The sequence below is a fragment of the Pithys albifrons genome, chromosome 3 (genome assembly GCF_047495875.1).
Source record: "Pithys albifrons albifrons isolate INPA30051 chromosome 3, PitAlb_v1, whole genome shotgun sequence".
In the NCBI taxonomy this organism is placed as follows: Eukaryota; Metazoa; Chordata; class Aves; order Passeriformes; family Thamnophilidae; genus Pithys; species Pithys albifrons.
The window spans coordinates 38,381,085-38,408,763 of record NC_092460.1 but is presented as its reverse complement, the minus strand read 5'-3'; the positions used below and the strand labels follow the sequence as shown (position 1 = coordinate 38,408,763).

Sequence of the window (27,679 nt, the reverse complement as noted above, 5' to 3'; positions counted from 1 at the left end):
AATAAGTAAAAGCAGCAGAAGTGTCAGTTCCTTTGTTAGAGGTGGTAGCTTCAAAATGCTTAGTGGTTTAATGCATGTGGAAAGGTCCAGAAAACCAAGCTGAGCATTTTAAAATACAGCTTGTTGCATGAAGATGCATAAGTACATCCCAGCTCCAGTAGCTCTGCTTTTGTTAGCTATCCAAGTAGATATAATGGAACAAAATCACACCAGAAAGAAGAAGAAAGTAGAAGATAGTGAGCCCAATTACCTTTGTTTCTGTAAAATGCATGCTCTTCTTTGAGCAAAGGCAGCTACTTTGGCAAGGATATTTGCTATTAGCTGGAATTGCTTCAACTGCCCATAGGAACAGTACCAGCAGAAGCTGTGCAGGAATGCGTTAAATGGATTTTGCTAGGGCTCTGTCTCCCAAGCCAGCCACAGCTCCTCTGAGGTTGGTGCCAGCCCACAGCGCGTGGAAGGAGTTATGGTTGTATCTGCCATGTGCCTGTGCACCTTCCTAGGCAGATGACTCTGCCCTGGGAGTCCTGTGCTGCTGTACGCTCCTAGGGTGAGCGGAGTCATATGGAATTACTAGAAACTGAATGGTGAGATGGGTCAGTCACTCTTCTGCCTGTCAGCTTAGTGATTCATGTAGGCCTTACAAAGCCCTCAAAGGCTAAATTTAGGCTCACTTCTAGACCCTTGTAAGAAATACCAAATTGACAAATTAGCCATTGATTTCTCTTACTTGCATTGATCTGCAAGTGAGCTCTGCAGTAAGAGATGTGTGCAGGTGGAGGGCTTTGCTCAGTCACCTGTCTTTTCAAAGTTTGGTGCCTTAATCCTCATGCCTACTCAGCAATTTTTGCTGTTTTCAAAATACAGTTTTTCTAAGATAACACAATACGCACAACTGTTTTTTCCTCTCAAAAAAGGAGGCCAAGTAATAGCTTTCACTTCCCAGTATGTCTGTTGAATTTTCTAGGACTTTTTTTCTTTTCTTTTTCCTTTCCTGTAAGAACACTCAGGAAATCATCATGGGTATTCTTCAAGCGCTGACAGACCTTAATAGCCAGATTGCATAGAGTAGTTACTGTCAAAGGATGAGGTGTGGAAGGATTGACACATCCCTTCCTTTTTCTTTTCTACATTTTTTCACCCCTAGAAGGAAACATGGTTTTGGCCTGTGACTCCAGTGAATCTGCCCCTATGAATTTGTTATGATAATGACTAAATGCTTTTTGCAGTCTTATAGTATTTTGTGCTTGGTTATGTAATGCTGTATCCATGATTATTTGAGAATCATTCAGAAGCTGGTTTTTTGGGTAATAGAAAAGTAAGCATGTCCCTAATGTGTTAAAATGGTACATTCACTTTCCCTGCAATTCCTTAGGGATTGCCTTCAGAACTAGTGTTGTGACATGGGATTTCTGTAGAATATTTTAAGTATCAGTATCTACATATCAGTATCAGTAATATTTATCTGTTTTATTTGGTATCCCCCTCATAAACAAAGGGTAACACATCATTCATTAGGACTGTCAATTACATATGCAGCCTCTACTTTCTGCACAAATCAAAAGCCATAGGTGATGGGTGGCCTGGTGATGTGCATTAAGGGGTTGTCCCGGACTAAAGCTAGTAATTAACTGAAGATCAGGAGTCATTTGCGTGAAGGTAAAGTGAATATTTTAACTTGAGGCTGCTTTGTAGTTGTTGCTTGGAGAACCTTTTCCTCAGGGTTTTATCTCTAGTATAACAGTATCCCCACCCTGATACCAGAGCTAATTGAGGTCAAACTAGCACAGGAGCAAGGTAGGAGGCTGACATGCCCTGTGCTATTGCAGTATTTCTACTCTCTGAAGATAGTTGTGGCTGCAGGGCAGTTTGTATCACCAGTTCTCTACTCCACCAGAGTTGATATTTAGATTGGTATTAGCTTATTAGTTCCACATAGCAAATCTATATCATAGTTACTCTGTAACTTCCTGTAACACCTGAAGGAAGTCAGAAATACACATTAAAGGTAAAGTTTGGCATCTTAACTTCTAGGTTTGCATAGTTTTAATCTAAGCAGTTCTTGGTTTGCTTATGGATAGGGCCTGTCAGCAGCTCTCATGATCTCCAGTGGAAATTATGTTGGCTACCAGTGAGTTCCTCACCAGTCAAAGAAAATCTGCGTTTAGGGTGTGTATATGGAAGATGAGAGGGAAGATGGGTGTGAGTTCAAGGCCTTGTTTCTTTTTGCTGTGCTATGTGGTCTGCTGCTGAGCCAAGACTGACCTACTCTGAGTTGGCTCTGGGAAGGCTGGCAGCTTTTGATGTCATGTCCTTATGAAATGCTCTAGCAGCTGATTAAAAAACCCCAAAATTAATAATTGGACAAGCTAGGAAAGAGTGTTGTTTTAATGATGGGGTCATGGGGTTTCTGATGGGGATGTGGGGATTCAGCAAGGACCTTCCTAAGCTCCCATGGTGCTGTTTTTCTGTGCTTTCACTATTCAAAGCTGTAACATATATGAAAGGAACTCCTGAAACAAGGTTCTTCTTTGAAGGGAATTCAGTTATCTCTGCTCTTTCTTGATTAAAACAGGACATGTGCATTGCCAGTAACTTAGCTTCTCTTTAAGTGTGTTCTCGGAACTAAGTTTTCCCTGTATAGGATGAGTTTTCGTGCTGCTTCTCATAAACTAGAATCAATCCTTTGCACAGACCTCCTCAGGTACATTTGCACTCTGGTTTCAAGCTTCTATTATTTGTTGAACAAATAATGGTACAAAAGTAGAGGTGTGCAGAGGCTTTCATTAGTCAAGAATAAATGTAATTTTTTTTCTGTAAAATCTTTTTACTTGCTAGCCAGAGTAATAGTCAGTTAAAATTGTGTGAAAAATTTCTTCATAAAATCATAACTGTGTTCTGTTACATTAGTTTGGCAGAAAACAGACACATTTTATAATACTGGGAGTGAAATAGTGCTTGACTTGATTTTCATTGTGCTTGATTTGATTTTGTTTTGCTATAATAATTGAGCCTCTTGACTAAATTATAGAACAGTGACTTGTACAGATACTCTCTTTTTAGACATCCATGCCTGTTTGTCTCATGTTTTTTACATTACTAAAGGCATTGTGGGAGGTAAAAAGATGGTTCTCAGTGTGTAATGTAGCAACACTGGAATGAGAACCTTACAGAGAGCATAAACTTGGGAGGACAACAGGGACTAATTGTATGAAATTCCTTTTATTCACACGTTCCTGAGTTTGAATAACTAATATGTATTCAGCTTGCTGCATTAGAAGGCCTTGGCTCTGCATATGTAGCATAGATGTTGCTCTCAGAACAAGAAAGGAACTCTCCCTTCTTCCACACTGTTCTGGATAAAATTAATACAGTCCTGCATTTAGCTCCTGCCGAACCTCTAGTAAAGCATTTTTAGAGGCTGAATAATTCATAATGTTAGAGATATAAATGCCACACTTTTAATAGCCCGAATGTTGTTTTTGCTTCTTGGTTACTGGGTGTGAGACTCATTCACCCCAGACTTTAAAGACTCAAATCCCATGCCAGAACTTGGGTTTCTATCTGCAAGGTAGTGCTTGCATGGAAGTGCCTTTTTCCATACTGTGTATTGCGCTGTGTGTGCAGTCCCTTAAGCATGAAAGCCATCCATCTTCTAAATGCTATCTTACAAATACATGCAAAGAGTCTGAACTACAGTTCAGAGGCTTTTCTTGACCTGCTGTCCTGCTGCTGAAACAAGCTTTAATTTCAAGGGTGAGTTGAAAGCATCAAGAACATTGGCTTGAAGAATAGGTGTGAGATTATGCTCCACTCATTCTATTAATGCTGTCTGGAATGCTTATAGAGCCTATCACCCATAGAGCTCCCACAAGTGTTTTGTTACAAGTGCTTAGGTGTTGCGATTTCATACCTCTCTTCTTCAAAAGTCATGCCTGGGACATGGTGTTTTCTCTTGCTTTCCAGCTTTGCCATCCCTTTTCTTGGAAATCTGTTTGAATTGGGAGGGAAGAGAGGTGGAGGGGAAAGAAACTTTGTGTCACATGTCTTTCTTCTAACCCCATCATACTCAGAAGTGCTTTTACAAACTAAGAGGATTTAGGTGGAAGCCTCATACTAAAAACACTTGGGGAGCAAACAGAATCCACTTCTGTCAGCTTTCCACAAAGATTCATGAAACTTTGTCAATTTTTAAGCAAGAAGAAAGACTATTCTGTCAAAGGAGTACAGCAGTAATTTTAGTGCACTGGGTTGACATTTGTTAGGTCCAAATAATTTTAAAAATATGCACTAGATAGAATGCAGATTTGCAGAATGCAAATGGTGTGACCACTTCAGTAGGGCTTCTTCTGTCACAAGACCCTGTATGCAAGGCAGGTGTGCTACAAATTGGCGATAGGCTGTGAAAATCTCTCTTTCCATAGTCTGCTTGGAGATTTGCATTGATGGCAAGTTTCTTCTCATAGCACGAGGACCTAGTATGTTCTTCCTTTTTCTCCCAGGCTGCTCACATGTCATTTCAATTTCCTAAAAGTTTTCAGGCTTTTACACAGTGAGTGTTCTGAGGCCTTATTGAAGAAAGATAATCTACAGTGACTGGTCTATATGTTCATAGTTCTGTATCTCAGGAAGACAGGGCCGCTGTCATTGCCATTGAAGGCAAATGGGCAGTGTCCTCATGAAGCTGGTGAACTTCAGGTTCTCCTACCTGGTAGGAGACTTTTTTAGGGCATATTTACACAAACTAATAAAGCTGCTTGTACTTGTACTTTTGCTGCTTCCTTGTTTGTTTCTTACCATCTCACTTTTTTGTTTTGGTTTTACTTGCATGTAACTTTTTGGCTGAATATGTATGGTGTTAGATTTTTCCTGGTCAGTGTGGAGTGAAGTCTCTTGTCTGGCTGGTGAAAATCCCTGACTTCTCCTGGTTCATGTGTTTTGAGCATACTGTCAGCTTCTCAGTCTTTCATTCTGCTTGTTGGATAGATGATCTGTGTTTGGTTGCCACCCAGCCTGTTTCCTCAGTGTGGCTCACTTTGCCTGCCTTCTGTGATTTCCAGGTGGACCTTTTTGAAGATGCCTGAAAAATCTGTTTATCCAGCCCAGACATGATAGGAGTAGTCCATTTGTTGCCTGTTTCTTCTCAAAATATTACTGAAAGAAATTAACTCATTCAAGCAAAACATGGATGAAAAAGAACACTACTACAAATTCAAATCTCCCAAGATAATTATCAGGGCAGTAGAAGTGGCTAAATACTGCTAACTAATACTGTCATTACACATTTTCCCAAGATCCCGTTTTCTTGAAGAGACACATGTTTTTGCCCCCTCCAATTTACAGCACTTGAATATTTTTCTGCAGCTAGGGTTGTCTGACTTGCCAACTCTCCTGCAGGTGTGACCTGTTGTGGAACAAGAAAATGTATCTTTTCCCCTGCTGTCTCATATATGGTTAAACTTACAGAAGGCTGTGGAGGTAGCACAGTCATGGTGTTCCTCTGACAGCCTTCTGCAAATACAAGCTATTAATGACCATTGCCTTTCATGGGCAAAACCAGTCCTGGCAATTCCTTTGTGCCCTTTATTTAATGGTGTAACAAGAAAGCACATTAGCTATTTTTATTCAAGTGCCTAGACATAAGCCAGTATGGCACAGTGGCTGTGAAATGTCTGCATAGCTAAGTGAACATGTAGCTCCTGTTTAAATCTTTTAGTTACAGGATATTGAGAGTTCAACCAGTGATCATCTAATCTTTCTAACTGAGCTGTGGTGAGGATTTTGAAAATTTTGCATTAAAACAGGCAGAATGTTCTTTTCAATCGCTGACTTTTTCTACTGTTTAAGGCATCAGTAAGGAGGTAATGCAGTAGGGGAGGTGGGTGGATGGGGAGGAGGAGGCTGCTTCAGGGTAAAGGTTCAGATCTTGTCCTTTCAGAAGGTTTTGGGGCTATCTGTTTGAATGTGCTGCTTGGTGCCAGGCACAGGAGAAAGCTGAATACAGTGACACTGTTAGCAATTGCTAGCTTAGAAAGATGCAGTGTTTGTTTGGGGAGTTTTTAAAGGCTGCCAAACTCTTTGATGGTGGCTTTTCCTTTCTTTTTTTTCCTTCCCCCTTTCCCTTGAGGAGGCTGTCTGCTTTGACAGAAAAATTACTTTCATTGCATGATGAAAAATTAAAAAAAAAATTTAAGACTGTGTTGATGATTTAAGTATTTGAATATTTCAAAGACAGGAATATATGTCATGGATTAATGTGGGAGGGATGTTGAGCATATAATTTTTTGTGTGTGTACATGCTCAGTATATACGTATATATATATATATATACACACACACACACACATGTATATACACACACCCCCACTGCCTCCAGTATTGTCGTGCATTGTCTCCAGTTCAATTTTGGTTTAAAAAAAAAAGAAATAAAACAAACTTTTGAGCATAATGAAGGTTTTAGAAGTCCTAAGGAAAAAAAAAAGGCATCACATATTATGCTTTCTCTGACCTGTGACTTGTCTGATACTGGAGCAGATATCCAGTAGTAGCATTTTTATACACCTTTGCTTAACTAAATTATGAAGTACCCTTACAAAAATCTTCTTGTTACATCCAGCAAAGTAAGGCATTTCTATTGAATGCTTAGTATTTGGCCCAACTTGTGGTACTGCTTTTCAGTACAATCAGACATTATGCTTATTTAGGTATTTATTACTTATTTATCTGTGTTTTCCATTTATGTTAGCAAATTGAGAATATACAAGTCCAACGTCCTCCTTGAAAGGTCTCTCCCTTTCAAATTGCTATTGTTATGCCTGAAAGCACAGCTGGAGAAGTCTCTCTATTGGTAGAAAATAGAACTATGTTTTTTTGCAGTGAAGTGTGATTGGTGTTAAGTGGATGAGCTGCTCTGGGACATGATGAGGATTAAGTAATTAAAGCACCAATGTATAACCACATCTTTCAGCTTCTCTAACAACAGAAAAATAGATTTCCTTGAATCCCAAATTTTATACATTTTGTTCTGATTTATGTTTAAATAGTTAACTTGAAATGCAGTACTAATTTCTGATGTCTGTGGACAGAGCTGTGATCCTTCTGCTTTTACTCAAAATGCAGTTCAATACTCAGGCTTATCACTTTCTCAAGCCAAAGTTTTGAACAGTTTATCCATTTCAAAAGCTCTGTGGTATAAAGGTCAACTTCTGTCATTGTAAAAATACTAGAAGAGGGAGGATGTGTGTAAGGAACAGAACTGGAGGGAGAGAAAGAATGACATAATGGAAGAGGTGATTAGATGTTGAGAAAATATACCTATGTGGGTTAAATAAAGGAAAAAGAAAAGAAGAAAGCAGGGTCAGATGAAAAATATTTTTAAAGGAAGACGTTCTGTATTAGTTGCACATGAAAATGAGCTTTTTAAATAACAGAAAATGTAGTGTGACACCAGAATGGGATCATTCCACTCTGGTTAGTAATGCTAAGCTTGTAGTAGTAGAAGGTAACAAAAGAGTTATTTTCTTTGTGTATGAGAAATCTCTTGGTCCCAATGTTAAGTCTAATAACCAGTTATAGGAAGTACAGGGAAAGATGTAGCTTCCAGTGGGTTCATAGTAGTGAATACTATTTGTGTATCTAGAAAATATTTTCTGAAGATTAATAAACAGTAGTGAGTTGGGCATATTGTCTTTCTGTTTTTTTTTTTTTTGGTTTATAACTCAAGTAACTGAAGATATATTTTAAAAACTAGATTGTGTTGGGTTAGATTGTGTGGTGGCTTTTGAGAGAAAAGCCTTGTATGAGTTTGTGTATTTGGTCTTTATCACTAGGAATTTGCAAATATTTAAGAATTAGTTGATTACAAAACTTTTCATTATAGACCATGTCTTCATGTTAAAAATTTATCAAGTTCAGAGGCTTAAGCTTCAAGTAGTATGCTCCTGAGTCCACATAAAGGCATGTCTTTCAATGCAACTGAGAAGGTGGGAAGAAGTGAGGAAAATGATCTGTTTAAATATTTCTGTCATAAATTGCTGTTTTTCTCCATGCTGTTAGTAATTTATTGTTAGCTCTTTCAAAGTGTGGTATGTGTGGAATTATTTTAGGTGGAAGAGAAACCTATATTTAAAAAGAAGTGTGCAAATTTTGTATTTGCTTCTAGGATATGTTCAGTTCAAGAGGCTGATGCCCTCTAACTACATTGTAGGTACAAATGTACCAGCTTCTTTAGGCCCTTGCAGTTTGTCTTATAACAGTTTGGAGTTATGTTATATGCTGCCACTGGTGTGTTTTGCACGTAGAACTAGTCAGTGACTCAAGGAACTTTAACCTAAATACACAAAGCAGAAGAACAGTAGTCTAAAGACTATTGACAAGTGTCTTTTTCTAGCTGTGTATGTAGAAAAGTTTATCAAGTCTGGCTGCTTAACACAGTCCCTCTGCCTCTAGCTGCTGCCTTAAGCCTGCAGCTAGGGCAGTTTTTATGACTGTTCATACTTTGCTTGAGGCCAAGTTGGTGAATGAACTCAAAGGTAGCCTATTCTGTTTGTGTTTTGTTTGAAGCAGACCAGGAATCCATCGAACTGTTTGCTCCGTAGACTCTGAGTGGTCGTTCACTCCATGCCAGGCCTTAAATTATACATAGACAAAAGTTAGACTGTCCTTTCCTTTCTTCTGTGTTCTGCCCAACTGCTATGACCTGTGTTGTCCAAAAGGAGTAGCTTCAGTCACAGTAAAAGTGAAGTTGGAGAGCATTGGTGTGGATCCACTGAAACTGATAGAGCTCTCTCAAGTTAGTCAACCTAAGTTAGTGTGCATTTCTGTGGCAGGTAAGGTGAAATGCTTGCAGGTACTGTGATTATTTTCTTGTCTTCCCAGCACCCATCTTTTCAAACTCACTCTTGTAATGACTGTCAAGATCCCACAGTGAGCCAAGCTGGGAAACAGAAATGGCTGAAAATTGTTTGGGTGGTGGTTTATTGATGCATTTGTTTATAGTACTTGTTTCTGCAGTTGGTGTGTGGTTGTCGTAGCTCTTTGAGTCAGCTCACTGAATTAACATGAGGTGGCATAAAGGACTCCAGTGCTCTGTGATAGCCCTGACTTAGCTTGTTTTAGTCTGCCATGGAAGGTGCCCCCCTCAAGCTTGTCTTCTGCAGAGGCAGAAAGAAGTATATTCATTACATATATGGGTTTAGCTACTGGAAACCAAGGGTGGAACCATTGTTTCAATCTATTACGGTGATTGCTCTTTCTTTGCTGCTGCACCTTCAGGTTGGCTTGGCTTGGCTTCCCAGAGTTCCAAGGGCTTTGTGCTCCATTGGCAACACATACTTGTTTGCCACTTGACAAGTTTATAACTTGGGTTCTGTCAGGATGCTTTTTCTTTAAAATAAAGCCGAACATAGACATATATGCCTGTGTGTTTTTGTATATACTGATGTACAAACTGTGTATCTATACATATATGAACATACATGTATATATACACATATACTCTGTCCAGACCAGCTTATATCTTAGAAAGCTTTCATTCAATGTAACTTTTTTTAATGGTCTATATGATAAAAGCAACTAATTAGCTAGCAAAACAAAATAGCCATGCAAATAAGGCTTATCAGGCTCTTTCTAGGTATAATGAATTGAGAAAATCTGAATGCATGGTCTTCACAGTATAGTTAATATGGAGTTCTAATGGTCATAGCTATCTGAAGTAGGCAGATAAATTTTGTGCATTTGGTAGGTTATGCTGTATCTGATCAGAAATCACAACCGTATTCACTACTTGATCTCTCAAAGGAAAGTGAAATGAAAACCTCATAGCTTTCTACTAAAAACTTGAAACCATTTCTTTTATATCATACTTATTTGGTAAAATGAAAAAACCCTTTTCTGCTTTGAAAATGGATAGCTAGTAATGTCTGTTCATTTTTACCCTGGTGTTTTTTTCCTTTTCTCTTGATATTGACTTAAATGGTACCATTGTGTTCAGAGTTTTCACTTTTTTAATTTGTTAATTGCTTGTATTGTCTCTGCCCACTGCTCTGGGGGAAGTATTCATTAAACCTACATCTCCATTTAGTATTCCCTTTCCTTTTTAAGTGGTGGTATTGGATTCTTTTTTAATCCTAATGCTGTATTTTTATATATTTTCAGTCCCAATCTTCTGGGGGTTTTGAGTGTTCTTTACATTTACTTTTAGAATGTTGATACTAGAATCATCTTTCTGAGGTCCTGCCAACAGTAAAGGGGTTCTGCAGGTTTAGTTGGAGCTCTGCAGAGCTCTTGGTGCTGTTTGGCAGCTTGCACTGCTGTGATTCAATGGCATCCCCATTGGAAGAGGCAGTGTTGCAGAAGATCATGTATAGGGCAGATAGGAATCCAGGGCATCCTACTGATGAAACTGCCATCCCTACAGCAGGCCAGTACTAGTCCTGGTATTGGTGACATTTTGTCAGCTGGAGGCTTTTGTCATTCAGGGAGGGGACTTTTATTTCCCCCCCCCAGACCATGCAGACTGCATTTTGCTGACTTATGACAAATTTGCATGTGGGTTTGTGCAAATATGTCAACTGAATTAGCCTGTCTGTCAACACAGCTCTGCCATTCAGCCAGGTGCAAAGCCAGGTGCAAAGGTATTAATTCCCAGTGACTTCATCCAGCGTTGTTTCTATCAAGAGAGATGTCAGTTTGGGGTTTTTTTCCCTTTAGTGTTTTTTTCTATCTCCTCAGTAGTGGGGAATGGGTGCATGCATATGGTTATAAATATTATGTTTATCTTAAAATTTAGATTCTTTGAAACTTTTTGTTACAGACTATGAAGTCCAGTCGTAAGTCTACATAAAGTTCCTTCAAACAGTTGAGTTGACATGCTCAATGATACATGGGCAAATTTGATTGTGGATTTTGATCAGATGAAGAAGTGTGGTTCCATGTTCTACCTCATTTCTTGCCATATGCTCTTTTCTGCCTTCCTAAAGGTCTGCCGGAGGCTCTGTGTGGCTACTTTAACTTGTTCTGATGCTGAAGTTCAGCAGTCAGTCTGTCTGTCTGTCTGCCTGCCTGTCTTTTTTTCCTGCCGCATATAGCACTTTTGACAAACACTTTGTACCTATGGCGGAATAGCTTGTTTTAACAAACATTACATATTTCTGTTTTCTGCTCACCCCTGGAATTCTTTAATGTTGAGGACAGGGTGGCTTACAGTTAGTTACCCAGTTGTTTGGGGTTTTTTTTCTCTTCCTGTGATATGTCAGTCCTGACTTAGTCCATCTTGAATTTATCTTTTGCCAGCATTCTGTGTAGGAGAGGCTCTTGGAAAGAAACCTGGTTTTGCTTTCTCAGCTATTATTGTCTCATTGCTAGTACCAAATTTAATATCATCCTTCAATTTTTGCACCCGATCTTAGGATTTTTCTTATTTTTTATGTCTTCCAATCTGATATTCTTTGCTCTTCTAAAGGTGTTGTTTTTTTGATTTTTTTTTCCTCCCCCCCATCTACTATCACTTACACTGCTTTTTGTTTCCTTATCCAGGCTTTGATTCACATTTTTCTGGGATATACTCATTTGGCCTCTGTAACCTCACAAAAAATGTTACCATTTCAACATAATGACTCTTTCCTTTCATGGCTTCCTGTTCCCTTTCCTTGTGAAGTGGTATGTATACCTTCTGCAACTTCCAGGCTCAGCTGGGAGCTAAACGTGCAGCTTTTCATTTCCTCTCTCTTCTTGCATTGAAGGTCTTTTGGACCAGTGGTGTCTTAATCCTCATTTCAGAAACATCACAGCATGGTACGAGTTTTGGTAGGAGTTCTTCCATGAATGTGGTGAACTCAGTTGTATTATGGGCACTGTCATTTAGCAGTGAGCTAATGCAAACACTGAACTGGCTTTCTGACATGGTGTAGGACTATTCCAGTGAGGAGCAGGGGCATAGCTTATTTTCTTATTGCCAGGTGAAGAACAAGCATGGAACAAAAACTGTCCCTTGGCATGTCCTGTAGTGGTTTAAAGACTAAATTGAAATGTAGATTGTCCATCAAATTAAATTCCTCTTGTATCTGGCATGGTATTCCTCTTACTTCCTTCTCTAAACAGAATTGGCTTGACTCTTCTCCCTTTTCCACAGTCACTGTGTGGTTCCTTGTTTAGTTTGTGGGAATTAAAGATGCCAGATTCATAGTGATTTCTTCCTCCTTTTTCTTTTTCCTCCCCTCCTCCTGGCAGACTTGTTTCAGGATTTGTTTGTTCTTATTTTCCCCAAGGAGAAGACTTTTCCTCATCAATCTTCATGGCAGCTGACGGTTCCTTGTATGCAGAGGGCTTTACTTGACTTCAAATGTAATACCAGTGCCATTTTACCAGCTGAAGTAAGAAAGGGTGGACTACAGTATAGTGTTCTCTCTGCTTCTATATCAACTTTTTTCCTTTCACTTGGGAGCAAAATTCTCTAAATTCCTTCTTGATAGGTTTCCATTTTGAAATACACTTTGTTAGGAATGACATGGCATCTCTTCAAGTATAAAATTGTTATGAAACGCTAAGCACAGAGAACATGTTATCAGAATACTCCTGTCTTCATTTTGTTTTTATCACTGTTGTGAAATGGAACGATTAAGAAGTGTTACTCCAGAAGTAGAGGAAAGGTGTTGGAGATTGCCTCTTTTTTCTGCAAAAACAATGCTGTCCTGAGACCCAATTATTAAAAAAAAAGTTGTAGTGAAAACATCCTAAAATCCTTAGCTTTAGCTTGGTTGTATCAAATACTTGGTGAAATTCCATAGTGGTAAATAACTTGGTTATTTTCTTTATGGAACACTAATCTTGTTTGCTTTGGCATCCAAAACCAAAGACAGCTTATTTTTACTTAATATGCCCTTTTTTTAGCATATCCCTTCTGTGCAATAATATTTATTAGAGAACTCAGGAGGCCAGTCACAGACTGGTTATGTTTGGTAGTCCCAGAGGCAGAGGAGCAATGTTCACCTAGGCAATCCTGGTCCACTAAATGTCTTAGTACTGATGGCAGAATTCTTGTAGACATTTTTGCAAAGTAGTGGGTTTGAGGCAGTGTTTGGAGGGAGTGTGAGACAGCTGATGGTCTCATGTTGTGTTACGTGGCTTAAGAAGAAAATAAAGATGCGTCTGGTCAAAGGAACAGGTCTGGAAAATTATATTTACTGCAGTGTTCTGTGTAGGTGTAAGCAGCACAGTTAAGGCCAAAATGAATGGTACTGTAACTAGAATAAAAGAGATTGTGTGCCTAGGTGAGTGTTTTTCATCCATCTCTGTGGTTCAACTGTCTTAGTACCAAGTGGAAAAATGGGCAGGATACAACCCTAACTTTGATGTACAAGTGTGGAGTGAAATCCATCAGGTAAGATGGTGTAAAAGAAAACGGTGAAAAAAGCCTCTCAGATCAAGCTGATAGTTGAATTCCTTCAGGAGGGTACTAGAAATTATTTAAACATGCAATGACTTGATTTGTAGGTGAAAGCATTAGCTAGTGCCATGTTTTTCTAGATTGGCCATCAGTTAATCATGTATTCTTTCTCTCACTGTTTCTTATTGCAACATGTGGTGGTTGGAATCCAGAACGTGTAACAGCATCTTAAGTTGCCTGTCTTTTCAGTTACTTCTGTTAAAAGCAAGAATTTATTTTTGTTGATGATGCCAAGAGTTGACAAACACAAGATGAGATCTTCAAAGTAGGTCTCTAACAAATAAACCCACCTTTTTTCTGTAACTTCTGGTGTAAATTCTTGTCTTTCTATGTTTTTTTCTTGAGACTGTATTACAAGTTGTAGTGTTTTTTTAATGTACAATATGGTTTGCTGTGGAGGTTTTAACAGCACTAAATTTTGAGGTGGCAGTCTGAGACGTCAAAGTGTTGGGTTTGCACGTGGTGGTTCCAGGCAGTTGCCAAAACACCTCATGTAAACTTGTTTCTGCTCCATCAGGACACATCCCTTCAATCACTGTTGTTACTGTGTTCTCTTGTGAACTTAGTGAAATAGTGCACATGGTGTGTGTTGAATTGAGATTTGATTTAAGCGAGTTCGTTTTCTGAGAAAACTGAAAGCTACAACAAATTGGCAAGTTTTCTGATTCAACTTTCAGATCTGACTGTCCTTAAAAGGCCAATCATAAGTAGTGCTGTGTGTTCACTAAAGTGTTTGTACACAATGCTACAAATAGATTTATTTCTTAGTGAGAATGTCAACCTCAAACAATTTAGGTATGTTTATAGTTTTATAACAGATTAAGTAACTCCTCTGGATTTAGAAATTAAAATCAAATCACAATCGATCATGATGATAATATATAGGATACCAGACCTTCCAGAAGGCTTAATCTCATGTTCTTTATGTTTTTGTTGAAAACTTTGCATCATAAAAGGTGGCCAGTTGCTCTTGCCCAGTTGCCATAAAAGTTGCTCTTCTCCTTCATAATTACTTAACTTTAAGGTTTTCTTAATTGTTGTGAGACACTCAGAAGATGCCCATCTCAGCAAACCTGTCAGCAGTGTTACCTCTGGGCTCTACACTGGCTGTTCTTTCTGTAAAACTCCAAAGGCTTCTGCCATGGTGGATGCATCACCATTCCTGCATAGACCATCAGTAGTCTTGAGGTAAATTTTGCAAGTTTGTCTGTGTCTGAAACCACTGGTAATCTAATTGCTGGATTCAGACAGGGAGCTTGGTCTTTAGAAGAACATGGATAAACCTGGGTACGTTTGAATGTCTGAAAGGAGTAAGGGTTGGGTGGAGTACCATGGGAATTGCCTTTAGCCTTGCTGAATGGATAGAAAGTCTGTGAAAGGTCTCAGAAGGATTTGGTCATGCCTTCAAAATACTAAAGGAAAGTACCTATATTTAAATTCTTAGTCTAGTTCTCAGTTATCATTTATCCCTGAAAAGAAATGTAAATTGTACATCAGTAAATCATTTACTTGATGGAAGTTGTTCACAAAAAGAATTTTGGATATGACTGTGGTTTTCTCAAACTAGGTATCTTAAAAGATACTTACCTAGTCTTTTCAGCAGCCTGTCTGGGAGCCTAAGGCATAGGCATTATATGCAGCAGTAGGTACCAAGTGTAGTGGGATATTTTATTACACATCTCTATCTTTGTGGAATGATGACAGGGTATTGTTTCAGGTGTTCTTCTTGGAGCTCGTGAGTTTTGTTCATTCCTTCTGGAAGAACCACCTCAAATGCTTTTAAGTAGCTAATGCAGAAAAGGATCATGCTCTTCAATGCTTAGAAGCTCAGGTGCTGGTAGTAAAGGTATTTTCATCGTTAGGCAGAATCTGATGTTCCTGAGTAGAGCTGTATAACTTAAATTGCTGTAAGGAGTGGGGCAGTTTCCCTTGGGAGTCCTTTTTGTGTTTATGAGGGGCTAAAAGCACGGCAAAGAACATTTTCTTTCTCTGCTGCTTTTCTCATTCCAGTCTACCTGAAGCAGAGTAACCATGGCCCTAAAGTTGTAATTAACTTTCCTAACAGTAATTCTATTAATTGTGATTGTCTGTACAGTATAGTTTGACAAGATTAGCAAAGCATGTAGTGCACTTCCTACTGTTCGTTTTTTCTTTTAATGACAAAGTTCTTTGGATTGGGCGCAGTCTGTCTGCTGCAAACTTCTGAAGTGCAAACAATGGTGATTTGGCAAGCAGTACACAGCACTGGTAAGAGGATATTTGGGCCAAAGGACTTGTAGCCAAGCTCTTACCTTTTGCATAAGATTTTCTTTAGCGGGAATGCAAAGGAGATGGGATTATGGTTAAATAATTACTCCTTGACTGAGCGAGTATCCCCCCCCGCCCCACCCAGGAAGGTGCTTATGTAATGAAAGTCCCTGTTGTGCTGTGTAAGAACAAGGATGCAGTGCTGAGATGGTGTGAGCTCGTCATGCTGGTGCTTTCTGATCCTTGCCTCTGCCGACTTGTGCTGAAAAGCATTAGTTTTACCTTAAACACACTGAAAAACTAAGGCAGTGTAGCATAAGGGGCAATATTGTTCTTCAAATTGTGCTGTGGGGCTTTGGATCTTTATTCCCAGGCAGCAGGCGCTATCCATTGGCCCTGGTGGAGTAGGAATTCTTTGAGGCCAAGCTCCCCTTTGCCATCCAAGGAGAACATACCTTGTTTAAAGCCAAAAGTGTATCAGCTCCTGGGAAACACTAGGTTTTGTGGATTAATATCTGGTGGCTGGGTTCATCTTTTAGGACCACTAGTGTATTTTTCCCTCTCCTTCAGTTACTACAGCATAATTCTCGCTCAATTCCATATACAGACTGCTTCTGCTGTCTGCAGCAACCTGTCTGTGCTGGTGGCAAGACTATTTTCCATTCTTTACACTGTTTATGTGTCTGAGTAGGAGTGATAACACAAGCTTAGAGATATTTGCTTTCCCCAGTGTTTGGTACTGTAATGGCACACAGAAACAATTGCAGAACACATCATTCTGGATGTGGCAGTCAGGGGGACAGTGTAGCTGGAGATGTCCAGCCTAGTTCACACACCCTACGCTGTGGAGTGCTGTGGAAGAAGTGTTTAGCACAGATATGAAAAGCTCTGTAACTATGCCATGAGGTGAGACTGCACGAAGAAACCCTCCTTTCTGTCAAGGCTAATTTGAGCACCAGATTGCTGGTTTGGTACAGAGGTAGCTCATAAGTCTTAGACTTAAACATCTCCCCAGCACACCGTCCCTGCACTGAAGCCTGTAGGGAATATCAGGGTAATTTAGCTGCCAAAAGCATTAAAACCCCCCAAATCCTGCAGCTTCTCGCTTTTTTCACTAAAATTCATGCATATGTCTGTAGGCATACCAACAAACATACCTTTGTTGCCAGGTGGTCTACCTGCCAAAACTCAAGCTGGTTCTCAAAAAGATCTAATGTGGTTATGCTTTCAATAGAATGCCAGAAAGCTGAACCTTGGCAAAACTGTGCTTTAAGCTGATGGTGAGAACAAGGTTAGGAAGAATGCTTTAGTCTGGGATAGGCATTGTAGATACATGTAGACTAGATACATTTTCTTCTAGATCTAAGTCAAGAGATTTTATTTATCTTGCCTTTTCCAAAGTAGGGTTAGTTAAATTAAAATTTAGTTGTTCTAAATAATTATTTGTATTTGTCCTTGATTTTTCCCATCTATGGATTACTTGATTTTGGAAGCACTTGCTCTAGGCATTACTGCTCTAACTTAAGCCTGGTGGTGTGGCTGCAAAGGAAGAAGCCTGAAGAGGGTGGGAGGAGCACTTCTTCCCCTCCTTCCTGGTGACCTCCACTTTTGTGGTTGCACTCGGCTCTTTTCCTGCACATTTTGGCCTGTGCTGTAATCCTGTCAGAGGGGATAATTGTAGTCAGGGATAAAGTCTTTTCTGGAAAAGATTTCTCACTTAAATCTGCGCATATGAAATATTTTTGACATTCACTGGTACTCTCCTTGTATTCCGTTGTTCAAACTACCAGCATTAGTCTTTTCATGCCACTTGGTGTTCCTGAGGAGAACCTAACTGCGCACAACATTCTAGGAGGCAAACTACCTAACTAACTTTTCTTTTTAATTCCAATAAAGTTAAAAAACCAAGTAAAATTACTCCTGGTAACAAACATATCAACTACATCTATCGCTGTCATGACTTTGTAAAGGTAAACGTGTCTCATCTCACTTGTCAGATGTGCTTAATCTCACCTGCTGTTTTTGTCATGGACATCTAAGCCAACTTGGAACTGAGTAAAAGAAAATTTGTTTTACTTAAAAGACCTAAGTTACTGCCTCCTCATTGCATTGTAGAATGAAATTTCTAGTTCTAGTATTTTAAGTAATGCAGTACATTTTTAGTTGTAGCTGGAAATGGCCAAAGTTTTTGAGGAACTTGGAAAATACTTCAAAGGAAGTTTTCGTTGGTGTTTTTGTGGGTTTTTTGTTTGTTTGGGTGGATTTTTGTTTGTTTCTTTTTTTCAGAAACACAAACTTTTCTCAGGCTTGAAAGGTTTGTAAGGAGAGGAATGGTTTTTCTGTTTCACTTATTTGGACAAGACAGGCAAGGTTTCAGGAACACAAACCTCTCTTAAATCTTGAAACAAAAGCAGTGAATATAAAGCTAAGTTAGGTTTGAGTTAATAGTAGTAAACAACTTTATAGTCCAGAGAAACGTTTGTTTATGGGAAAAATCTACCAAAAATATGGTAACTTTGTGATGACTCCGGGATTTTCTTGTTTTGGTATCAACTCTGAGAAGTTGGCGGTGGAGAGTGTTCTTTCTTTGAGGGTATCTTTTAGGTTTCTTTCTGTCTTCTGTCACATATTTTGAGTGGTATGAGTTCAGCTGGACAGTTTCCATAAGGAATATGATTTTTTGGGTAATTTATGACATACATTGTGATGTGCCTTGGATTTCTTTTCCTGTTTGTGAAGAGGGACAGGCTGGATGTGGAAATGTTTTGGAAGGCTTGGCTTTTGTTCCTGTATCATGGTTTGGTTCTGATTCTTCTCTGTGTATGTAAGGAAGGGTTTGTGCATTCTGGAGTTTATGCCCTCCTTCTTCTTACCACTTCATATTAACCAGTCTCATGAAAGATTATCACCTCTCCCTGCATGAGCTGCCTGTCCTGTATCCTTGGGCAATTGCAGATACAGCAGCGATAGTGGGCATCTGTTGGATATGCTGTTCTTGTGAACTGCATCTGTATGTTTTCTTTCCTAGAGTAGCTGGAATTTAATGTGGCACTGGAAATGACTGAGCATACTGTGTTTTCTCCTGATACAGAGTGGAATGCTTTTTAACCATGTTAAGGATTCATGCAATAGCCTTGTTCTGTGGATATATAATATGGCTTTGAAGATACCGACATGATAATTCAAAATCAACATATGAAAAACAATTACAAATATCTGTATGAGGTGGGAAATGTGACCTGGGAGATGTGAGTGGGAGAGCCTGGACTAGGGCATCTGCAGCTTCTCTGGCCAACCCATTCAGTGCCTCACCACCCTCACAGTAAAGCATTTCTTCCTAATATCTAATCTAAGTCTGCTGTCAGTTTGAAGCCATCCTCCCTTGTCCTATCACTACATGCCCTTGTAAAAAGCCTTTCTTTGGCTTTCTTGTGGGCCACCTTCAATTATTGAAAGGCGGGTTGAATTAGTTAAACACACCTGTTTCCCACAGCTTTTTTATCTCTTCTGGATATTGTGAGGAAGGTGAGGACTAAAATAGTAACCTAAATGTGAACACATGTTCTTGAACTTCTATCAGTAATGTTTAAGAAAATAAAAAAAATAAGAGGAGAGGGGGAAAACCACCAAACTTTGCAGTATTTGACAGGAAGCCAGTGTAACTCCCTTGAAACTGGAGTGGCATGCCTGAATCAGTGAAGTATGAGCTAAGAATCTGGCAGAAGCCTTTTGCACAAAGGAAGGTTGAGAGAGTCTCTCAGGAAGCCTGTACGCTGCTAAATGTAGCATGTTTGAACATGAGACTGACATCACTGTGAGTTCATAGTGGTGAAAAGAACAAAGTATCAGCCACAAATTAGACTGACCTAATTTTTAAGTCACTTCTAAAAACTTAATAGCATGGTGTCTTGCTTGTGCAAGCTGTTTATTTCCATCCCAACCTTTGACAATTTAACCTACAAGTTAAGCCTCTAAAAAACTGTTGAAGGAATTGTTCTGGAAGGTGTGTGTGTGTTTGAGGGGTGCTACAGACTTTCTTCTTTGGCTCTTTTTTGACACTGACCTCAGTTTTCACATAAAGAAAGTGATTAAGAACCACCCATCAAATACCTTTATCCTTCAGGATCAGTTTTTGAGGTAAGAACCTCAGGACTGTGTACCAAAACCTCAGTTGTTCCTATTGGCTGCTCACATGCAGACTGGAAGTTTGAAATTTAATAGAACATATGCCAGTGGTATCAGTGGGAATTTATGTAGAATGAGTAAGTTGTTATTAAACTAATCAGTATTATTTATTGATGTGTCCATGATCGTTGACTGATGCTTCTTTCATTGCTTGAATACTTAAGAAATACAAGGATCTTCCAGTTTGCAGATGATATATCACTTTCCAAGTATTTTAATTGGCTCTGCATGCCCTGAAGTTGATCATAGAATCACAGAATCGATTGGGTTGGAAAGAACCTCCAAGATCATCAAGTCCAACCCTTGATCCAACTCCAGTCCCTTTACTAGATCATGGCACTCAGTGCCACGTCCAATCTCAGTTTGAAAATCTCTAGGGATGGTGAATCCACCCCATCTCTGGGCAGCCCATTCCAATGTGCGATTACTCTCTTTGGAAAGAATTTTTTCCTGATCTCCAACTTAAATTTCCCCTGGCAGAGCTTAAGCCCGTGCCCCCTTGTCCTATTGCTGAGTGCCTGGGAGAAGAGACCAACCCCCACCTGGCCAGAACTTCCCTTCAGGTAGTTCTAGACAGTGCTGAGGTCACCTCTGAGCCTCCTCTTCTCCAGGCTAAACACCCCCAGCTCCCTCAGCCTCTCCCCACAGCACTTGTGCTCCAGTCCCTTCCCCAGCCTTGCTGCTCTTCTCTGGACCTGCTCCAGGACCTCAATATCCTTTCTTAACTATTCTGCTGATGTATTGCTTCAGTTACTGCAGAAATATATTGAACTCTTCTAACTTGGGATTACTTTGACAAAAGTCAGTGTCTTTCTGGTTGCTTTTTAAAGGACTGTTTAAAACAAAACACCTCTACAAATTCTGGAGAAATACAAGATCTTATCTATAGATTTGTACAGAACTGTGCATACATATAAACACATCAGGGATAATACCCAGTGTTATTAAATGAGTATGTTGTGTTTATCTTTGCTATTCAAAATTCTGTTGAAAGCCCAGAGAGTTTGCTGGAAAACATTTCTTGTTGACCCTGGTCTTTGACTAAGATGCCTATCGGATAATAACAATGTCATTTACTCACTTGGTTTGGTATTGCACTTTTTTATCCTTCAGAAAATTTTTAAAATCCTGGCCCCTTTTAATTTGTATACACTAAATAAAATAGCAGTCAAATTTTCTCAGTTCTTAAAGTAGATGGATGTATTTTGTGGTTAAGTTGCTCTCCTTCCTCTACTTGAGGAAGGAGAGCAACTTAACCACAAAATACATCCTCTACTTGAGGAAGGAGTACGGGGAAGGGAACCTACAAGAGAGCTGGAGAGAGACATTTTACAAGGGCAGGGAATGATAGAACAAGGAGGAATGGCTTCATACTGAAAGAGGGCAGGGTGAGATTAGATATTAGGAAGAAATTGATTACTATGAAGGTGGTGAGACACTGGAGCAGGTTGCCCAGGAAAGCTGTGGATGCCCCAAGTGTGCAAAGTCAGGTTGGATAGGGCTTGGAGCAACCTTGTATTGTGGAAGGTGTGTCCTTTCCAACTCAAACTATTCTGTGATTCTGTGATTCTACTTCACTGATAATGTTTACAGTGGTATAAGGAGGCACAACTGGGGAACATAAGTCATCCTCTGCTCTCTTTCTTCCATTGTGAAATTATATGTGGCTTCTCTTTTCAGCTGTGTGGTTATCATGTAAGAAATGTGGCTTTGGCACTGCTGCAGGTCTTGTATAACATGATTCAAATTCAGAGAAACACTTGAGATCCATTGAAAAAGACATATGCAGAGCATGTTACCTGGATCACAGCTCAGTGAAGTACCATGACTTTTGCTTTTGTTCCCAACTGAAGACCTGTTGGTATCATGTTGTCAATTAAATTAACATTGGAAAGCAATTTTAATAAGCTGGCCATTATAATTACCTTGGTGGGTACAAATTAGGTATTAAAATATGTTCTGTTCCCAGAGTGTGAGCTGTCAGTTGTCTTCCACCATGGTGAGAAATTTTGGTCCCAATCATCTGGATCTAAGAGTTTGTTAATTTGTTTTCTGTGCTGCATCTGTAATTCAGCAGTCCCTGTATCATCGCCTGAACCCCCTACTCTGAACAAGCCCAGAATGGGAGACTTCTTTGCAGGGTTACTGCAACTGTTTAATGTCTGGGAACACATAACTTTATTTATTCCGCCATGTTAATTGGGAGCCATTGCTGTACAGCATATACTTGTAAGTTTCCTTCTCTACTCCAACTTCGAGATAGTTGGGCTGTATTGTGTTTGTGGACTCACTGTATTCTACCATCTGTTCTGTTTCCTTGCCATTTAGATGTCATTTAAGGAAAATCCCAATTAAGTTTAATTGTTTTGCTGAGTAGGATTGATCTTACATACGTGTAATGTCAATGTGTTACTTGCCCCAGAATTCCTTCTGAAGATGCTTCTGCATGCTTTTATCACTTATGTAGTATACATTGGTGACAATATTAGTTTTGTTTAGAGCATGCAAGGGGCTTTTAAAATGAGTTTGACAACAGATTTAATTAACACCTAATTTTTTTAACTTCTAGATATTTATCTGTACAGCTTACGGGACATGCATGCAGCAAAGTGCAGCACTGTATTTTGAAACACAAGCAGGAAGAAACAAAGTATTAATGTTGACAGTTTGGAAGAAAAAAAATTCCTTCCAAACTTTCTCATGCCCTGATGTGAAGGGGTTGAATGTGCATGTTGCCTTCCAGGAGAACTGGTGTCATTTCCTTAAATGGGTGAAAGACCAGAACTTTTTAACCCACGTCATACTGCACCATGGAAGCAGTTTAGAAATCTCTGTTCTTAAAAGAGATTGACTCACTTTAGTAATTCATTTTAATTAAGAGAACAGTCAATAAAAAGTCTACAGCAAGAAATTCATCCCTGCCTTGGCCAGAAGCTATTCTGATTTACTTCCCTAATAAAATTATCGTCATTGTCCTCTGCCTTTAATCCACTCTGGTCCTTGTTCAAAGGGTTCACACTCACCTTCTGTTTTCATCATACGGTCACCATGAAGCAGATCAGAGTTGCTTTTGTTGTATTTAATTTTTATATCCTTATTTGCAGGGCCATATTATTTGAATGTCCCCCCTTAAAGTCTCTCATTAGGCAAAAGGCTTTACTCTTAAAGGCTCTGAGGTCTCATCTTACCTTCTTTCATGGTAAGACTTTTAAAGATGTAGCATGGACTGTTACAACAGCTGTGCTTGATGTTTATTTAGCACTGCTCTTCAGAGCACTTCTCTTTTTAATCTGTTTCTCAGCATAAAAATGTCCAGTTAAAATACAAAAGTCACTGTTTGCATTGGTCTTCAGAGCTGCAGGACAGGCAGTTGACTCAGAATATGCAGATTGTGTAGTAGATGGGACCACTGGTGTCATGAAAGGTGCTGCTGTAAAGCATCCTTGTTATACAAAGAGTAAAGATATGCTGGAACTTCAACAGGTTGAGGATTTATGAATTAGTTGAACACTTTAAAGTTTTATGTTTTTGTACTTTGAAAGCTACAATACAGTTGCTGTTAGAGAGTGGCAGGTGTGAACTTTGCCAACTGGTCACAATTACATGATGAATCTTTACCATTTGGTGCACAGCACCAAAGTAGCACTTGTGGTGTGTTTTGTGAGGATGAGCAACTGTCCTTCACTTTCATTTTGGTTTGTGAATTCATATCTTACATGCTGTGGCATTCAGTTGAGTCTTTTCAGAATTGGATTACATAATAAAAAGAAACAATTTTCTAACTCATTGTAAACTTTATAAATTTTTTGTCAGATACGTCATTCAAGATTCCGTTTTTTGGAAAGGACAGCATTAAACCTTTAGGAAAGAAGAAGTAGGTAGGTACTGAGATTCTTAGAAGGATGCTGTCACACTTGACTGTTCAGTCTGTCCCTGGCTTCCAGCTTGCCAAATGCACCCCACTCTGTAGCTGTGGGAGGAACACTCCATGTGACCTGACTGGTTGGGTTTGTTTAGCTTCAGTTTAGCGAAGGCCCTGAGCAAGAGAGGAGAAAAAAAAGCTTCAATTTCTAATTCTGGAAAACAGAAAAAGGTATTTAAATACAGCCTGGAGGACTTCTTATTTGCCAGAAGTATAAAGGCAAGTTTATATCCTTTTGTAATTCACCCTCATTGAAAGGATGAATATTTATTTTTCCAAAGTCAGCAGAAAAATCTTGGCCTCTTAATGATGAAAGACTTTTATTAAACTTCCTTCTAAGCATGAATAGCTGAAGTTTCCACTTTAAACTTGGGTGGTTCATTCGTATTTCACTTAATGGTAATATGGTCTCCTCTCTCTCCATTCCCCTCTTTACCACCAAGGCTAAAAAGGACGGGGGGGGGATATAAAATGTTTCTGAAAATTACAGGAAATGTCTGTTCCTTAAATAGCTTTGCCAGGGAATTTCCAAATGTGCTTCATGCCTATGGCTGAACTTGCAGCAGCTCAGTCTTCAATCATGAGTGGATCCAGTTCTTAAAATGTGACACCTTCTTCCAGTAAATTATGTTGAAATTAAGTATATGCTTTGTTTCTCATCTGCTGTTCAGCAGAAATAATTGTGCCCAGTGGTGAAATGAGGGCTCTTGGAGGCTGCTTTAAGCACTTGATTTACTTCTATTTATTTAAATGTGAAAAACAGTATATAGTTTCCTGAGGTGGTATCTAATTTATTTGTGCGGTCTTTGGAGAGGCACAGATGGCAGAGAGAGTCATGGTATGGCATGGAAGGCATGGAAAGGCAAGTTCTAATGGATGTGAAGACTACCTGGCAGTTTTCAGAGAGCCTTCAGGAGCTGCACATGAAGCACTAAGATTAAAAAAAGGAAAATGCTTTTTATCTCTGTACTTTTGTTTCCTTGGAGTGTCACAGGGTGGTCTCAGACCACAGAATCTTGTCTCTAGGCAGAGGCTAATCAGTGTTAAGCATTAGTTTAGTTTAAATTTCTGGGATGAGATTAGCAAAGGGGATAGCAGCAAGCAGGATGAGCTTCTCAATTGTCTTTGGCAAGGCTTTTTCCACTGGATTACGAGAAGGAGCAAAGTAGGTCTGCAGAGCCTGTTCCTGGGGCTCAAAAGGGAATTGGGTAGCCAGAGCATAATCTTCAACAGATCTTCTCATCCATCTCTCTGCCCTGCTGCTCTCAGGTACATATACCTACATGCTAATGGTGGGCAAGCAAGAGGATCTCCAGTCTGGGTCCTTTCAGGGGAAAGGCACATGGATCCCAGTCAGGATCTTAGTCCCACTGAGCAAAGCATTTTCTGGGTAGCACACACTGTACTTGAATGAAGGGTTCTCACCCTGTATTCTACTGCTGGCATTTGCAAGGTTTTTAGAGCAGTTGCCTGAAGACAGAGGTGATTCTTGTAGCTTTTCTCCTTGCGAGATGATGTGGGGTTTCAGTCTGTTCACTGACTGCCGTGGTGTGCTCAGCCCTCTGCTGTGGTGGCTCTTCATGGTTGTTGTATAATTTACTCCAGGGTTCACAGCCACTCCTGGGTTTCACAGTAAGGCAGTGCTTGGCAATAATTTATTGCCCTGGTTTATGTTACAGTGATTAAAGCAAAGCTTTCATCTCTTGATAGTGATGATTTGAATCATGTTTTTAGATGCCCAGGAAACAGTTTGGAATGGACACTAATGTGTTTATTTTTGCTTCCTTGTGTAAAAGTTGTAATTTAATTTGTTTATGTCAGAACAGGAGGTGCTTTGTATAGAAGTTGTATGTGTATGACTGTATGTAATGATTGGTGATGCCAGTGTTACCACTTTGCAGTATTGGCTTTTATACTGTATGGGGAGGTGGGATTAATTACTCAAGACATTCTGTTTCATTAGTCTTTGTCCATGCAAAATACAGCTGCATTCACACTTACTTAGGGCCATCTTTAATATTAATAGATACTGAAAAAGAGTTTGTGAATTTGCAAATGCATCACCTGTGAGCGCTAGTTAGTTTTCTAGCAGGGAGATGTGTTAAATTGGTTGGAAGGCTACTGTTGCTTGTTTTTTTAAGCATCTCCAACTTCTTTTTTAATTTAAGGATAGTAGAGAGAACAGATTTGCTGTGGTGTTTTTGTCTCTTTTCTATTAGAAAATCAATATAGCATAACTTTCTATTTCAGACCCTTTCCATGTAAATGAATTTATAAATTTATAAATATTTTCTCACCTAGGTTTTCATGTGTTTGCGGGAGTTTTACAGGAAATGACTACACTTAAACTATGAAATCCATTTTCTGGTTTTTTTTTATCTTATAATAAGGATTTATTATGGGTGATGGTGTTATTATTACTACTATTATTGTTGTTGTTATTATTTTATCGTTATTAATATTATTGTCCTATATTTAGGTATTTCTCTTTGCTGGCCTTCGTATGTGGACCACCTTCTGTCCTGTTCAGCCCATATAAATTTTGACTTAAATGTAGGTGAGTAATTGCTGTTGACACAAAATAAAAATGAATTAATATAAAACTCCTCCAGAATTTTCAATTGCTTTGACTTGGAAATCATAGAGGGAGAATCATCTTTTAAAAATCCATTGATACTTTTCCTTATTGCCTGGTGTCCCAGGCAACAGAAAACTAAAAGTGTAATGTATTATAGTATATGTTTGAAGTGGATTAAATAAGCTTTCATTCTGGTTTCCACAGAACTATATGAACTGGCAGTGAAAAAGTATTTTGAAATGAAAAGAGCTTCTTGCTTATGTGGGTTAAGAATGGAGTTCCCAGATTAAGTCTCTGGGTCTCTCTTCAATAGAGTGGTGTAACATAAACAGCATGTTCTAATGCTTCCCATCTATCAGTCAGGTTTCCCTGCTGTTACACTTAACAAATATTTAATGTTTCACTGTGAATGTCAAAGAGGTTGGCTTCTTGGTAAATGCATGTGAGGATAACCTGGTTTAATGCTTAGAGTTGGTGATGGTGTATGGATGATACTTGCAAGCATGTTGCATGTATTTGAGGGCTATGTAGAGTAAGTCAGGAAAATGTGGTGTTTTGGTGTGCTTTTTTGTTTTATTTTGAAATAATATAGTATTACATTGTATCAAATACGACTGTTCGTATGAAAAGAAATATCTTAGTTATCTAAATGGAAGGTCCATTCATCTTGCTTAGCCCAGCTGTCTTAGAGTGCTGGTGGTAAAAATTTTGCTAAGCAATAGGTATAGAAATAGAGCAAGGTTAAAAATATAAACTGGAGGTGTTTTATGCAGCTTCTTTGTGGGAAGTTTTTTTCCTTTTCTGGCTCTGTTTCTCCGTATCTCAGTTTTCAGATTGGTTTAAGTGGGGTGACTTTTCTTTAGAATTAGTAATCAAAAGTGAGTAATTGGTCAAGCAGGATGAAGGACAACACACTAGAGTACTGAACAGAAAATTTGCCTTCATCTGCTTTTTTTCTGATGGATTGTACTTCCCTTCCTCATGAATGTATAGCGTGTAATCTAAAATGCATGTGGCTGCTGTCTCTACAAGGAAGAGAAAGTTGGCACTATGCTCTTTGAATGCATATAAAGGTCTAAAGTACAGATGTGGTAAAAGTAGGAGAAGAGGGAGCAGCCATAGATAAAAAAAGGAAATGGGGTGAAATTCCTAAAACTGCTTCTCTTTTATGAATATGGTACACGAGTGACATTAAAAAAAAATCTGCGTGTTTCTATTTGAGTGACTTTTTTGCTGCTATCCAGTCTTGTACCAAAGCAGAGCATGCTCAGGAGGATGGTGGAAAGTGTACTTCAACCTGCCA

The 27,679-nt window shown here is 39.1% G+C and overlaps 1 protein-coding gene across 5 annotated transcripts in view; it reads left to right on the top strand.

Moving 5' to 3' along the window:
• Window positions 1-27,679, top strand: part of DUSP16 (dual specificity phosphatase 16) — an 80,287-nt gene that overhangs the window by 10,984 nt on the left and 41,624 nt on the right. For 3 of the 5 annotated variants that reach the window (XM_071551434.1, XM_071551432.1, XM_071551430.1), the window contains exon 2: window positions 26,278-26,355. The gene's annotated coding sequence lies outside the window, so the exon portion shown is untranslated. Of the gene's footprint in view, window positions 1-23,689; window positions 23,755-26,277; window positions 26,356-27,679 lie in introns of all 5 variants that reach the window. The other 2 variants (XM_071551431.1, XM_071551435.1) reach the window with 2 other exon arrangements.